General features: G+C 50.6%; 1 protein-coding gene across 1 annotated transcript in view; it reads right to left on the reverse strand.

Moving 5' to 3' along the window:
• Positions 1–16,497, reverse strand: part of ZNF292 (zinc finger protein 292) — a 126,793-nt gene that overhangs the window by 16,654 nt on the left and 93,642 nt on the right. The gene's annotated exons all lie outside the window — the stretch shown is intronic.

The following is a 16,497-nucleotide window of genomic DNA, read 5'->3' on the forward strand; positions in this document are numbered from 1 at the left end:
TATATATATATATATATATATATATATATATATATATATATATATATATATATATATATATATATATATATTAGTAGCCCTAAACAAGAGGGAGCGTGCATTTTTGTCCGAAAGGTGAGCCAGCCAGGCCTCCTGAGCCAGCAGCCAGCGAGCCTTCAGCGCAGAGGTCCCCTCAGTCAGATAGCGGGTCTCCAGATCCCTGCATTCAGACTCAAGCTGTCTCTCCGTCGCCCTACATGCCACTTTGCAGGCAGCAATTTTGCCAATCAATGTACCACGTAAATAAGCTTTAAATGTATCCCAAACTACCGGGGCCGTGCCCACATTATCCGCAAAAAACCCCTCCCACATGGGCGCTAAATCCGGGCAGTCACCCAGCTGGGTCAACTAAGACGGATGCAACCTCCAATAAGACTGTCCCTTTTGGCACTCCCCATCCAGAGACAGCATCAGGGGCGAGTGATCAGACATCCCCCGTGCCTCGTTCGTGGACATCTTTTATACTAGGTAAGAGCTCAGGTGAGACTAGGGCCAGGTCGATTCTGGAGAAGGAGCCGTGCGTACTGGAGAAGCAGGAGTATTGCCAAAGCGTAGGATACCGAGTCCTCCAAGCATCCACCCACTGCATACTATCTAGAAAATCCACAAACTTAGGTTTGGATGAATTCGGGTCGCCCCCCGCCCCTGAATCCCGAGGTGTCCTCCATCTGTCCAGAGAGACATCCAACACATTGTTGAAGTCCCCCAGACAGATGACAGGAGTGTGAGGGGAAGAAGCGATAAATGAGGCGGCCTTCTGCAGGACATCATATGAGAATGGGGTAGGGACATATAAAGACAATAGGAAAAAATTACGAGAATACAATTTACATTCTAGAAATACGTATCTACCATACGGATCCGTATTTACCGTGATCAGTTCAAACTGTACAGTCCTCTTTATCATGACCGACACCCCTCGGGAAGAGAAGGAGTGTGAGGAATGATACGCCCAGCCCACCCAGGGCCTGCGGAGCGACAACAGTCTATTACCCTCTAAATGAGTTTCGCTCAGGCAAATAATGTCCGAGCCATATTTCTTCATCATTTTAAATACTAGGGATCGCTTTACTTTGTTATTAATGCCCCGGACATTCCATGCCAAGATTTTTAAGGGAGACATGTCGGCCAATGTACCAACTGGGACCCATCACTCCCAGATACCAGAAGGCTAAGAGGAAGTACCATCATCAATGCTATCCGGGCATCTACGCTCCCATACTGTGCTCCACCCTCATATCCAGATCGTCCGCAGGCCCCGGTTCCTAAGCCAAACCCCATAAAATAGCACAGCATCATCTCACTGTCTGAAAAACAATTATATAGAAACCAAAAAAAGGAACAAAAAAAAACTGCTGAGAAACCTACAGCAACCCCACAACCACCCCCCACCCCATATACCTTCCCGAACTGTGGCATACACATAACCCTAACTGAACTCTACCCCTGGAGATCCGAAAGCCTACGGCAACGCTATTCTAGGCGTACAGATCCAAAACAACCCCAACACAGAACCCTAATACGTACATAACTCTTCTTAGCAAAGTCCAGAACCACTAAACAAGAGGAAGCTCCCCGGACTTATACTTGCAGATTGTAGGCCCATGTAGGAGGAAGTCCTGGTGTCAGTCTGGAGCCAGTTGGCGGACACCTGGAGCATATCTGTCCAACCAGGCAGCCGCCTCCTTCGGAGAACTGAAGAACTTGGTTTCCCCATCCGCCACCACACGCAACCTGGGGGGGAACAGCATTGAGTAGGGGAGATGCAGGTCAGGAAGACGTCACTTAATGGGAAGAAACTGGGCCCGGTCTTTTTGAACGTCCGCTGCAAAGTCCAGAAATGCAGACACCCGGACTCCGTTCCGAAGCAGAGGGCCCCTCGTGCGCAAGACAGAGTCCCTGTCTTTATAGTGCAAGAATTTTGCAATAAATGTTCGTGGAGGGGCGCCTGGGGGCAAGGGCCGGAAAGGTACTCGTGAGCCCGCTCCACCGCAAACTGGGAAGTAAAGGATTCATCGCCATATGCTTCTTTCAGCCAGGACTCTAGGAAATCTTCGGGATGTGCCCCCTCCTCCTTTTCAGGTAGGCCCACGAACCTCACATTATTTCTGCGAAGTCGGCCCTCCATATCCAGGAGTTTGGTTTGCAGTGTCGAGACTTGTTGTGTCACTGCAGACACAGAACGCTGCAGTGGGCCGCTGTGGTCCTCCAGATTAGAGACCCGCGTCTCTGTTTCGCCCACCCTCTCCTGGACCCGCTGGACATCCTGGCGCAGCAATGACAAATCGCACTGCACCTTCTCCATTTTGTCCGACAGGCGTTGCTCGCTGGCCGCTATGGCCTCCAGGACCTGTTGAATGGAAGGAGCAGATGGCTGTACGTTCGCTCTGGAGTCGGCCCCAGCCGGGGGATCCATTCTGGTAGAAGGGGAGGGCTTAGGAGATGACTGCATCGGCTGGGTAGCAGGCTGTCGAGCAAACCTTTACAATTTAGCCGCGGCCGCCCCTCACCATCTTATCAAGGCCCAGCAGTGCTCAAAGTCCTAATTTTCAGTGTCAGGGAATACAGCAGTGGATGGTGAATGTAATATCAGCAGCACACCAGGGTCCGGGACATCCAGCAATAATACAGAAGGGGGATGGGGGGGGGACCAGTGGTATATATATATATATATATATATATATATATATATATATATATATATAGTGTAGGATAGTCCAGATCCAGCCCAATATGATCTACACACACACACACAGCTCCATGCAGTGAGGAGGGACACTGGAAACTGCAGTCAAGATGGCCGCCCAGCACACACACACTCCCTTCCTTTATCCAGCCCTCTCAATATCTGGCACCAGGGGAGATGGATTGGGCCAGTATGGTGCCCTGGGGGTGCCGCTCACCTCAGATGCCGCGGAAGCCGTGGTCGCCGCGGGTGAGCGCTCGCGTGCGCCCGGCGGAGCTCCGAAATTGAGGCCGGGGACTTGCTGGCGGCCTAGGCCCGCGATCCGGGCGGCCGCCGGCGCGAGCCGGGAGCTCTCACAAGGGTCCTCCAGCGATGCCCGCCGCCTCCCCAATGCCGCTAGCCGGGAGAGGAGCCGAGGGGAATCCTCAAAAAGAGCCCCAGGATATTGTCAGGATTAATATCCAGGGAGCTCCTCGATCCTGCTGCCTAGTCTCTTGCCGCCGTGGCCAAGCCCCGTGAATTGCATTTAACACTAACTCCCTTTCTGGGGGAGAAGCCGGCAGGGCCGATTTGAAAAACCGGCGAGGAGGCACCTCTTCGAATTCCAGCTTGTAACCCTGAGAAACAATTTCTATTGCCCAGGGATCCACCTGTGAGTGAACCCAGATGTGGCTGAAAAGTCGAAGATGTGACCCCACTGGGGCGGACTCCCGTAGCGGAGCCCCAGCGTCATGCGGTGGATTTTGTAGAGGCCGGGGAGGACTTCTGTTCCTGGGAACCAGCTGTGTTGTGCAGCTTCTTTCCTCTGCCCTTACCTCTGGCAAGAAAGGACGCGCCTCGTACTTTTTTTTCTCTATGACCGAAAAGGACTGCATTTGATAATGTGGCGCTTTCTTAGGCTGTGAGGGAATATAAGGCAAAAAATTGGATTTACCAGCTGTAGCCGTGGAGACCAGGTACGAGAGACCTTCTCCAAACAATTCGTCACTCTTGTAAGGTAAAACCTCCATATGGCTTTTTGAGTCAGCATCACCTGTCCATTGCCGGGTCCATACGACTCGTCTAGCAGAAATCGACATAGCGTTGACTCTAGAACCCAGCAAAGCAATGTCTCTTTGAGCATCTCTCATATATAAGACAGCATCTTTTATATGTCCTAGGGTCAATAAGATAGTATCCTTATCCAGGGTTTCAATTTCCGCTGATAAGGTATCTGTCCATGCTGCTACAGCGCTACACACCCAAGCCGACGCAATAGCCGGTCTGAGTAAGGTACCCGAATGTGTAAATGGACTTCAAGGTAATCTCCTGCTTGTGATCAGCAGGATCCCTGAGGGTAGCCGTATCTTGGGTTGGCAGCGCTACCTTCTTGGATAAGCGCGTCAACGCTTTGTCCACCCTAGGGGAGGATTCCCACCGTAACCTGTCCGTTGGCGGGAAAGTATACGCCATAAGAATCCTTTTGGGAATCTGCAGTTTTTTGTCTGGAGATTCCCAAGCTTTTTCACATACAGATGTGTCCACTTACATCTTTGCTTTTTTACAAATTTGCCTTATACATGGGACAGGGGGTTCTTCTGTGATATGCAAAACATCTTTTATTGCAATAATCATATATCGAATACATTTAGCCAATTTTGGCTGTAACTTTGCATCATCGTAGTCGACACTGGAGTCAGAATCCGTGTCGGTATCTGTGTCTACTATTTGGGATAGTGGGCGCTTTTGAGACCCCGAAGGTCCCTGTGACATAGGGACAGACATGGGTTGACTCCCTGGCTGTTCCCTAGCTTCCGCTTTGTCTAATCTTTTGTGCAATAAATTTACATTAGCACTTAAAACATTCCACATATCCATCCAGTCAGGTGTCGGCGTTGTCGACGGAGACACCACATTCATTTGCTGCTCCTCCTCCTCCCTAGGAAAGCCTTCTACCTCAGACATGTCGACACGCGTACAGACACACCACACAATCAGGGAATCCTCTTATCTGAAGACCGTTCCCCTACAAGGCCCTTTGGAGAGGCAGAGAGAGAGAGTATGCCAGCACACACCCAGCGCTAATGACCCAGGAAAAAACACACAATATGTTTACCCAGATAGCGCTGTAATCTTTATTTTTGCGCCAAATTATGTCCCCCCCCCCCCCCCACCCCTTCTTTAAAACCCTCTTTCACTGTGGATAAGCAGGGGAGAGTCCTGGGAGCTTCCTCTCAGCGCTGTGCTGTGGAGAAAATGGCGCTGGTGAGTGCTGAGGAAGAAGCCCCGCCCCCTCAGCGACTGGCTTCTGTCCCGCTAAAATATATAAAAAACTGGCGGGGGCTCTTTATATACAGTGCCTAGCTGTATATATCTACTTTTGCCAGAAAAAGAGGTTTTATTGCTGCCCAGGGCGCCCCCCCTGCGCCCTGCACCCTTACAGTGACTGCAGTTTGTGTGTGCTGTGTGGGATCAATGGCGCACAGCTTTACTGCTGTGCGTTACCTCAGTGTAGATCTGAAGTCTTCTGCCGCCTCTGAAGTCTTCTTTCTTCTCATACTCACCCGGCTTCAATCTTCCGGCTCTGTGAGGAGGACGGCGGCGCGGCACCGGGACGAACTCCAGGGTGAGACCTGTGTTCCGACTCCCTCTGGAGCTAATGGTGTCCAGTAGCCTAAGAAACAGAGCCTTGAAACTCACAGAAGTAGGTCTGCTTCTCTCTCCTCAGTCCCACGATGCAGGGAGTCTGTTGCCAGCAGGCTCCCTGAAAATAAAAAACCTAACAAATATACTTTCTAACAGGAAACTCAGGAGAGCTCCCTGTAATGCACCCAGTCTCCTCTGGGCACAGTAGTAAACTGAGGTCTGGAGGAGGGGCATAGAGGGAGGAGCCAGTGCACACCCATACATAAAGTTCTTTCTTAAAGTGCCCATGTCTCCTGCGGAGCCCGTCTATCCCCATGGTCCTTACGGAGTCCCCAGCATCCTCTAGGACGTAAGAGAAATTAATAATAATAATAATGTTACATGAAAATTTATTAAGTTGTCTGTAACAGCTGCGACAAGGAAAGTGCCTGTAAGGAGAAACTGCACGCAGTGTTAACTAACAGGCAGCACTGACTTTTACATTACAAGTTATTCAAACAGCTTTTTTTGTGAACACTACTATTTCTGCGGAACAGAATCCGTTCAAATAATATGTTTCTCTTACGTCCTAGAGGATGCTGGGGTCCACATTAGTACCATGGGGTATAGACAGGTCCACTAGGAGCATATGGCACTTTAAGAGTTTGAGAGTGTGGGCTGGTTCCTCCATCTCAGACTCAGTTTAGAAAATGTGCCCAGTGGAGGGAGAGTAGTGTCTGCCCTGCGGGGTCTGAGCCACTATCTCCGCTGACAGGACCCTGAGCTCCTGAGTGGATTGAACGTTCCCCGCCACAGGGGATCGCTCACCCCGGCAGCATGCCAGCACCCCCTTACAGAGCTAGAAGATCGGTGGCGAGTTACTCACCAGCCCCCCTTGCAAGCAGGGAGCCGATGTGAAGATGGCGGCAACAGGGTATGGAGCGCAGTACTAACTAGTACTCACAGCGCGGTACATAGTGCGGCGCTGAGGGGCACCCTGAGCCAGCGCCTACACCCTACACCGGTCACACAGCCTGTCGAGGTCCCGGGATCTCTGCCAGCATAAATCCTCAGGCAAGTATAATCCTATGAAGAGCGGCGCCATTAATGGGGCTGAGCTTCTCCTCAGAGCAGACCCAGCAGCGTTCAGCGGCATTTTCCTGCCTGCAGAAACGCTGTCAGTGAAGCGCAGTCCCTCCAGAGCAACTACAGCAATCTCTCAAGGTACCAGGGGGTTGTAGATGGGGAAGGGGTGCTGTGTAAAGACTGTCAGTGCTGGTTTAGGGTTTCCCTATACCTGGAAAGCGCTGTGTGTGGGTTGGCTTTAATCTGTGTCTCTCTCTTGCCATTCTTGGGGGTGAAACTCTGTCTGTCCTCCCCTGTGCGTGTGTGTGTGTGTGTGTGGAGTGTCTGTGGTCTCCTTTAAGCTATGTTCATGGACTCTGTGTTATATGCTACAGAGGATATGTCCTCGTAGGATGATCCCATTCCATGTAATCAGGATTGCACTTTTAGCACAGATACCAGCAAGGGAGCCTGAATGGTTATCGTCTATCAAATCCATGATTTCTCAGATTTCTACTAGGGTTGCATAGAATGAATCTGAAACTCAGGTTTTACAGAACTCTATGGCAGTTTGGTCAGGTTCTGTTACCTCAGGGCCCCCATCTGCAGGTTCCCACAAATGTGCTCTTGCACAGATTATGCAAGATGACACGGATACCAATTCTGACACGGCAGACTGTGATGGGGATGTGCTCAGGTGGGCCGCATCTCTTGCTAAAGGGGTGCAGTTGATGATAGAGGCTATAAAAGATGTGCTGAATATTGCAGATACAACACCTGAGAAGGCTGAGGAGGCTTACTTCACTGACAATAAGAAAGCCTAGCTAACCTTCCTTGCATCTGAAGAATGAAATGCTATATTTGAAAAAGCATGGGAAAACCCGGAGAAAAGGTTCCAGATCCCTAGAAGGGTTCTGGTTGCTTTTCCCTTCCCCGAGGATAGGAAAAAAATGGGAAAACCCACCCATAGTGGACGCGTCTGTATCCAGACTCTCTAAAAAGGTGGTTTTACCTGTTCCAGGATCTACCGCCTTAAAAGAGCCGGCTGATCGCAAAATTGATACTACGCTCAAATCCATATACACGGCTTCAGGGGCGATACTATGGCCTACTATTGCCTGTGCATGGATTTCCAAAGCTATAGTAAAGTGGACAGGCACGTTACTTGAGGATTTGGATACTATGGATGAAAGTGACGTAGAATTGTTTTTAACATTCAGGATTCTGCAGGATTTATGGTGGAATCCATGAAGGACCTGGGTTCGATGGCTGCAGGAATTTCTTCCATGTATGTCTCAGCTCGTCGAGGACTGTGGCTGCGCCAGTGGTCTGCCGACGCGGAATCCAGGAGGTGTGTGGAGACCCTTCCCTACACAGGTCAGGCTCTCTTTGGGGAAGCGTTGGATGCGTGGATCTCCACGGCTACAGCGGGTAAGTCACCTTTTCTTCCCTCAGCTGCACCTGCTGCGAAGAAACCTTTTCCTTCAGCGGCATCACCGTCCTTTCGTGTTACTAAAACAAGAAAGGCCGAATCGTCCAACACCTTCTTTAGAGGCGGTCGGCCAAAATCCAAGAAACCTGCTGCTGCAGGTTCCCAGGAACAGAAACCTGCTTCTGGTACACCAAAGTCCTCAGCATGACGGTGGACAGCTCGGCCTGGAGGTAGGGCCGGTGGGGGCAAGACTCAGACATTTCAGTCACGTCTGGGTGTCATCCGGCCTGGATTCCTGGGTACTAGATATTGTGTCCCGGGGGTACCGGCTGGAATTTCAAGATCTCCCTCCTCACCGGTTCTTCAAATCAGGTTTGCCGGCAGACAGGGCTACCCTACAGGGAGCTATCCAGAAGCTGGTTGAGGCGCAGGTTATCATACCAGTTCCTCCCCAGATGTAAAACAAAGGTTACTATTCGAACCTTTTCGTGGTACCGAAATCGGATGGTTCGGTCTGGCCCATTCTGAACTTGAAATCACTAAACCTCTTTCTGAGGGAGTTCAAGTTCAAAATGGAGTCTCTAAGGGCAGTGATCTCAGGTCTGGTGGAGGGGGAATTCCTGGTATCCCTATATATCAAGGATACGTACCTCCACATTCCGATTTGGCTGCCGTATCAGGCTTATCTCCGATTTGCTCTGTTGGACTGTCATTTTCAGTTCCAGGCCCTGCCTTTCGGCCTCTCCACAGCACCGAGGGTATTCACCAAGGTGATGGCGGAAATGATAGTTCTCCTCCGCAGACAGAGGGTGAATTCCATATCTGGACGATCTGCTGATAAAAAGGCATCGTCCAAGGAGAAGCGGTTACGGTACATTGATCTCACGACTCAGCTTCTCAGGGAACATGGTTGGATCCTGAATCTTCCAAAATCTCATTTGGAACCAACCAGGAGGTTGTCCTTTCTGGGAATGATCCTCGACACGGAAGTGCAGAGGGTGTTTCTTCCAGAGGAAAAAGCGTTGGCGATACAAACAATGGTTCGGAATGTCCTGAAGCCAACCCGGGTTCATCAGTGCATTCGCCTTCTGGGGAAGATGGTGGCCTCTTACGAGGCTCTGCAGTATGGGAGGTTTCACGCTCGGACCTTCCAATTGGATCTCCTGGACAAGTGGCCGGGATCCCATCTACACATGCACCAGAAAATACATCTGTCGTCAAAGGCCAGGATTTCACTCCTCTGGTGGCTGCAATCACCTAACCTTCTGGAGGGCCGCAGGTTCGGGATTCAGGACTGGATCCAAGTCTCCGGGCCTGGGGCGCAGTCACTCAATGGGAAACCTTCCAAGGATGGTGGTCAAGACTGGAAGCCGACCTGCCGATAAACATTCTGGAACCAAGAGCCATCTACAGCGGTCTTCTCCAAGCGGCCCATCTTCTGAGAAATCGGGCCATTCAAGTGCAGTCGGACAATGTAACGACAGTGGCTTACATAAACCAACAGGGCGGAACGAAGAGCAGAGCTGCAATGGCAGAGGTAACAAGAATCATCCTCTGGGCAGAAAAACACGCGTTGGCGCTGTCAGCAATCTTCATTCCGGGAGTAGACAACTGGGAAGCGGACTTCCTCAGCAGACACAATCTGGATGGAGTGGGGTCTCCATCCGGAGGTGTTCAAGGAGGTAACAGATCTTTGGGGCATACCCGAAATCGATATGATGGCCTCCTGTCTCAACAAGAAGCTACGGCGGTATTTTTCCAGGTCGAGGGACCCGCAAGCAGTGGCGGTGGACGCCCTAGTGACTCCGTGGGTGTTCCAGTCAGTGTACGTGTTTCCTCCACTTCCACTCATTCCAAGAGTTCTCAAGCTCAAAAGGAGAACAAGAGTTCAGGCAATCCTCATTGCTCCAGACTGGCCAAGAAGGGCTTGGTACGCGGATCTTCTAGATCTACTGCTAGAAGAACAGAGCAGAGGCCTCTTCCTCTTCGGGAGGACCTGCTGCAGCAGGGGCCGTTCGCCTATCAAGACTTCCCACGGCTACGTTTGACGGCATGAAGGTTGAACGCCAGATACTAGCTCGGAAGGGCATTCCGAACAAGGTTATTCCTACCCTGATACAGGCTAGGAAAGGAGTAACGTCAAAACATTACCATTGTATTTGAAAAAAATATGTATCTTGGTGTGAGTCCAAGAAGTTTCCTGCGGTGGATTTTCAACTGGGACGTTTTCTCCTGTGGATATGGGCCTGAGGTTAAGATCCATAAAGGTCCAAATTTCGGCCCTATCCATTTTCTTCCAGAAACAGTTGGCAGCCCTCCCTCAGACCTTTTTGAAGGGAGTTCTGCACATCCAACCTCCCTTTGTACCGCCTACGGCGCCTTGGGATCTTAACGTGGTGTTACAGTTCCTCCAGTCGGATTGGTTTGAGCCCCAACAGGAGGTTGAGGTCAAGTTTCTCACGTGGAAGGCTGTCACTGTGTTGGCCTTAGATTCTGCTAGACGTGTGTTGGAGTTGGGGGCTTTGTCATGTAAAAGCCCATACTTGACCTTCCATAAAGACAGAGCTGAGCTTCGGACACGTCAGCAGTTTCTTCCGAAGGTTGTGTCGGCATTTCATATCAACCAACCTATTGTGGTGCCAGTTGCGACTGGCTTCTCAATTTCATCAAAGTCCTTAGATGTTGTAAGGGCTGTAGTGATCTATGTGAGGAGGACTGCTCGTCACAGAAAATCGGACTCTGTTTGTCCTGTATAATCCCAAGAAAATTGGGTGTCCTGCTTCTAAGCAGACGATCTCTCGCTGGATCAGGTTCACTATCCAGCATGCGTATTCTACGGCAGGCTTGCAGTGTCCTATGTCTGTTAAGGCCCACTCTACTTGTAAGGTGGGTTCTTCCTGGCGGCCGTCCGGGGTGTCTCGGCTTTACAACTCTGCCGAGCAGCAACTTGGTCGGGGTCGAACATGTTCGCAAAGTTTTACAATACTTTGGCCTCTGAGGACCTGAAGTTTGGTCTATCAGTTCTGCAGGAGCCTCCGCGCTCTCCCTCCCGTTCTGGGAGCTTTGGTACATCCCCCATGGTACTAATGTGGACGCCAGCATCCTCTAGGACGTAAGAGAAAATAAGATTTTACTCACCGGTAAATCTATTTCTCGTAGTCCGTAGTGGATGCTGGGACTCCGTAAGGACCATGGGGATTAGCGGCTCCGCAGGAGACTGCGCACAACTAAAGAGAGCTTTAGGACTACCTGGTGTGCACTGGCTCCTCCCACTAAGACCCTCCTCCAGACCTCAGTTAAGATACTGTGCCCGGAAGAGCCGACACAATAAGGAAGGATTTTGAATCCCGGGTAAGACTCATACCAGCCACACCAATCACACCGTATAACTCGTGATACTATACCCAGTTAACAGTATGAAATATAACTGAGCCTCTCAACAGATGGCTCAACAATAACCCTTTAGTTACGCAATAACTAGAAGCAAGTATTGCAGACAATCCGCACTTGGGATGGGCGCCCAGCATCCACTACGGACTACGAGAAATAGATTTACCGGTGAGTAAAATCTTATTTTCTCTGACGTCCTAAGTGGATGCTGGGACTCCGTAAGGACCATGGGGATTATACCAAAGCTCCCAAACGGGCGGGAGAGTGCGGATGACTCTGCAGCACCGAATGAGCAAACTCTAGGTCCTCCTCAGCCAGGGTATCAAACTTGTAGACTCTTACAAAAATGTTTTAACCCGACCAAGTAACAGCTCGGCAAAGTTGTAAAGCCGAGACCCCTCGGGCAGCTGCCCAAGAAGAGCCCACTTTCCTCGTGGAATGGGCTTTTATAGATTTAGGGTGCGGCAGTCCAACCGCAGAATGTGCAAGTTGAATCGTGCTACAGATCCAGCGAGCAATAGTCTGCTTAGAAGCAGGAGCACCCAGCTTGTTGGGTGCATACAGGAGAAATAGCGAGTCAGTTTTCCTGACTCCAGCTGTCCTGAAAACATATACTTTTCAGGGCCCTGACTACGTCCAGTAACTTGGAATCCTCCAAGTCCCAAGTAGCCGCAGGCACCACAATAGGTTGGTTCACATGAAAAACTGATACCACCTTAGGAAGGAATTGGGAATGAGTCCTCAATTCCGCCTTATCCATATAAAATACAGATAAGGGCTTTTGTATGACAAAGCCGCCAATTCTGATACACGCCTGGCCGACGCCAAGGCCCACAGAATGACCACTTTCCACGTGAGGTATTATAGCTCCACGGATTTAAGTGGCTCAACCCAATGCGACTTCAGGAAATCCAACACCACGTTGAGATCCCACGGTGCCACTGGAGGCACAAACGGGGGCTGACTATGCAGCACTCCCTTAACAAAAGTCTGAACTTCAGGCAGTGAAGCCAGTTCAATTTTGGAAGAAAATCGATAGAGCCGAAATCTGGACCCTAATGGAACCCAATTTTAGGCCCATAGTCACCTCTGACTGTAGGAAGTGCAGAAATCGACCTAGCTGAAATTTCTCGTTTGGGGCCTTCCTGGCATCACAGTACGCAACATATTTCCGCCATATGCGGTGATAATGGTTTGCGTTCACTTCTTTCCTAGCTTTAAATAGCGTAGGGATAACTTCCTCCGGAATTCCCTTTTCCTTCAGGATCCGGCGTTCAACCGCCATGCCGTCCAACGCAGCCGCGGTACGTCTTGGAACAGACAGGTCCCCTGCTGCAGCAGGTCCTGTCTGAGCGGCAGAGGCCATGGGTCCTCTGAGATCATTTCTTGGAGTTCTGGTTACCAAGCTCTTCTTGGCCAACCCGGAACAATGAGTATAGTTCTTACTCCTCTCCTTCTTATTATTCTCATTACCCTGGGTAAGAGAGGCAGAGAAGGGAACACATACACCGACTGGTACACCCACGGTGTTACCAGAGCGTCCACAGCTATCGCCTGAGGGTCCTTGACCTGGCGCAATATCTTTGTAACTTTTAGTTGAGGCGGGACGCCATCATGTCCACCTGTGGCCTTTCCCAACGGTGTACAATCATTTGGAAGACTTCTGGATGAAGTCCCCACTCTCCCGGGTGGAGGTCGTGTCTTCTGAGAAAGTCTGCTTCTCAGTTGTCCACTCCGGGAATGAACACTGCTGACAGTGCTAACACATGATTTTCCGCCCATCGGAGAATCCTTGTGGCTTCTGCCATCGCCATCCTGCTTCTTGTGCCGCCCTGTCGGTTTACATGAGCGACCGCCGTGATGTTGTCTGACTGGATCAGCACCGTACGGTGTTGAAGCAGGGGTCTAGCCTGACTTAGGGCATTGTAAATGGCCCTTAGTTCCAGAATATTTATGTGTAGGGAAATCTCCTGACTTTTCCATAGCCTTGGAAGTTTCTTCCCTGTGTGACTGCCCCCCAGCCTCGAAGGCTGGCATCCGTGGTCACCAGGACCCAGTCCTGTATGCGAATCTGCGGCCCCCTAGAAGATGAGCACTCTGCAGCCACCACAACAGCGACACCCTGGCCCTTGGAGACAGGGTTATCCGCCGATGCATCTGAAGATGCGACCCGGACCACTTGTCCAACAGATCCCACTGGAAAATCCTTGCATGGGACCTGGTGAATGGAATTTCTTCGTAAGAAGCTACCATCTTTCCCAGGGCTCGCGTGCCTTGATGCACCGACACCTGTATACGTATTAGGAGGTCTCTGTCTAGAGACGACAACTCCTTGGACTTCTCCTCCGAGAGAAACCCTTTTTATCCTGAACTGTGTCCAGAACCATACCCAGGAACAGTAGACGCGTCGTAGGAACCAGCTGCGACTTTGGAATATTCAGAATCCAGTCGTGCTGTTGTAGCACTTCCCGAGATGGTGCTACTCCGACGAACAACTGCTCCCTGGACCTCGCCTTTATAAGGAGATCGTCCAAGTACGGGATAATTATTTCGGCCATTACCTTGGTAAATACCTCGGTGCCGGGGACAGACCAACGGCAACGTCTGGAATTGGTAATGACAATCCTGTACCACAATTTTGAGGTACTCCTGGTGAAGAGGGTAAATAGGGACATGCAGGTAATCATCCTTGATGTCCAGTGATACCATGAAATTCTCCATGCTTGCAATAATCGCCCTGAGCGATTCCATTTTGAACTTGAACCTTCGTATATAAGTGTTCAAGGCTTTCAATTTTAGAATGGGTCTCACCGAACCGTCTGGTTTCGGTACCACAACATTTTGGAATAGTAACCCCGGCCTTGTTGAAGGAGGGGTACCTTGATTTCACCTGCTGGAAGTACAGCTTGTGAATTGCCGCCAGTACTACCTTTCTCCGAGGGCAGCAGGCAAGGCTGATGTGAGGTAACGGCGAGGGGGAGTCGCCTCGAACTCCAGCCTGTATCCCTGTGATACTATTTGCAGAACCTAGGGATCCACCTGTGGGCAAGCCAACTGGTCCCTGAAGTTCCCGAGACGCGCCCCTACCGCACCTGTCTCCACCTGTGGAGCCCCAGCGTCATGCGGTGGACTCAGAGGAAGCGGGGGAAGATTTTTGATCCTGGGAACTGGCTGCTGGTGCAGCTTTTTCCTTCTTCCCTTGTCTCTGTGCAGAAAGGAAGCGCCTTTGACCCGCTTGCTTTTCTGAAGCCGAAAGGACTGTACCTGAAAATACGGTGCTTTCTTAGGCTGTGAGGAAACCTGAGGTAAAATTTTTCCTTCCCAGCTGTTGCTGTGGATACGAGGTCCCAGAGACCATCCCCAAACAATTCCTCACCCTTATAAGGCAGAATCTCCATGTGCCTTTTACAGGCAGCATCACCTGTCCACTGCCGGGTTTCTAATACCCTCCTGGCAGAATGGACATTGCATTAATTCTGGATGCCAGCCGGCAAATATCCCTCTGTGCATCCCTTATATATAAGACGACGTCTTTAATATGCTCATATTATCCCTGTCTTAGAGTATTAATATTATCTGACAGGGTATCAGACCACGCTGCAGCAGCACTATTTATGCTGAGGCAATTGCAGGTCTCAGTATATAACCTGAGTGTGTATATACAGACTTCAGGATAGCCTCCTGCTTTTTATCAGCAGGCTCCATCAAGGTGGCCGTATCCTAAGACGGCAGTGCCACCTTTTTTGACAAACGTGTGAGCGCCTTATCCACCCTAAGGGATATCTCCCAACGTGACCTATCCTCTGGCGGGAAAGGGTAGGCCATCAGTAACTTTTTAGAAATTACCAGTTTCTTATCGGGGGAACCCACGCTTCTTTACACACTTCATTCATTCATCTGGTGGGGGAACAAAACACTGGCTGCTTTTTCTCCCCAAAAATAAAACCCCTTTTATGTGGTACTTGGGTTCATGTCAGAAATGCGTAACACATTTTTCATTGCCGAGATCATGTAACGGATGTTCCTAGTGGATTGTGTATATGTCTCAACCTCGTCGACACTGGAGTCAGACTCCGTGTCGACATCTGTGTCTGCCATCTGAGGTAACGGGCGTTTTTTGAGCCCCTGATGGCCTTTGAGACGCCTGGGCAGGCGCGGGCTGAGAAGCCGGCTGTCCCACAGCTGTTACGTCATCCAGCCTTTTATGTAAGGAGTTGACATTGTCGGTTAATACCTTCCACCTATCCATCCACTCTGGTGTCGGCCCCACAGGGGGCGACATCCCATTTATCGGCCTCTGCTCCGCCTCCACGTAACCTTCCTCATCCAACATGTCGACACAGCCGTACCGACACACCGCACACACACAGGGAATGCTCTGACTGAGGACAGGACCCCACAAAGTCCTTTGGGGAGACAGAGAGAGAGTATGCCAGCACACACCAGAGCGCTATATAATGCAGGGATTAACACTATAACTGAGTGATTTTTCCCCCAATAGCTGCTTGTATACATATATTGCGCCTAAATTTAGTGCCCCCCCTCTCTTTTTAACCCTTTGAGCCTGAAAACTACAGAGGAGAGCCTGGGGAGCTGTCTTCCAGCTGCACTGTGAAGAAAAAATGGCGCCAGTGTGCTGAGGGAGAAGCCCAGCCCCTTTTTCGGCGGACTTTTCTCCCGCTTTTTTATGGATTCTGGCAGGGGTAATTTATCACATATATAGCCCTGGGACTATATATTGTAATGATTTGCCAGCCAAGGTGTCTTATATTGCCCTCAGGGCCCCCCCCCCCCCCCCCCCAGCGCCCTGCACCCATCAGTGACCGGAGTGTGAGGCGTACATGAGGAGCAATGGCGCACAGCTGCAGTGCTGTGCGCTACCTTGGTGAAGACCGAAGTCTTCTGCCGCCGATTTTCCGGACTCTTCATGCTTCTGGCTCTGTAAGGGGGACGGCGGCGCGGCTCCGGGAATGAACACCAAGGTCAGGTCCTGCGGTCGATCCCTCTGGAGCTAATGGTGTCCAGTACCCTAAGAAGCCCAAACTACCACCTGTTAGGTAGGTTCGCTTCTTCTCCCCTTAGTCCCTCGCTGCAGTGAGTCTGTTGCCAGCAGATCTCACTGTAAAATAAAAAACCTAAATATACTTTCTTTCTAGGAGCTCAGGAGAGCCCCTAGTGTGCATCCAGCTCAGCCGGGCACAAGAATCTAACTGAGGTCTGGAGGAGGGTCTTAGTGGGAGGAGCCAGTGCACACCAGGTAGTCCTAAAGCTTTCTTTAGTT

Source organism: Pseudophryne corroboree, chromosome 4 (assembly GCF_028390025.1).
Source record: "Pseudophryne corroboree isolate aPseCor3 chromosome 4, aPseCor3.hap2, whole genome shotgun sequence".
NCBI lineage: Eukaryota > Metazoa > Chordata > Amphibia > Anura > Myobatrachidae > Pseudophryne > Pseudophryne corroboree.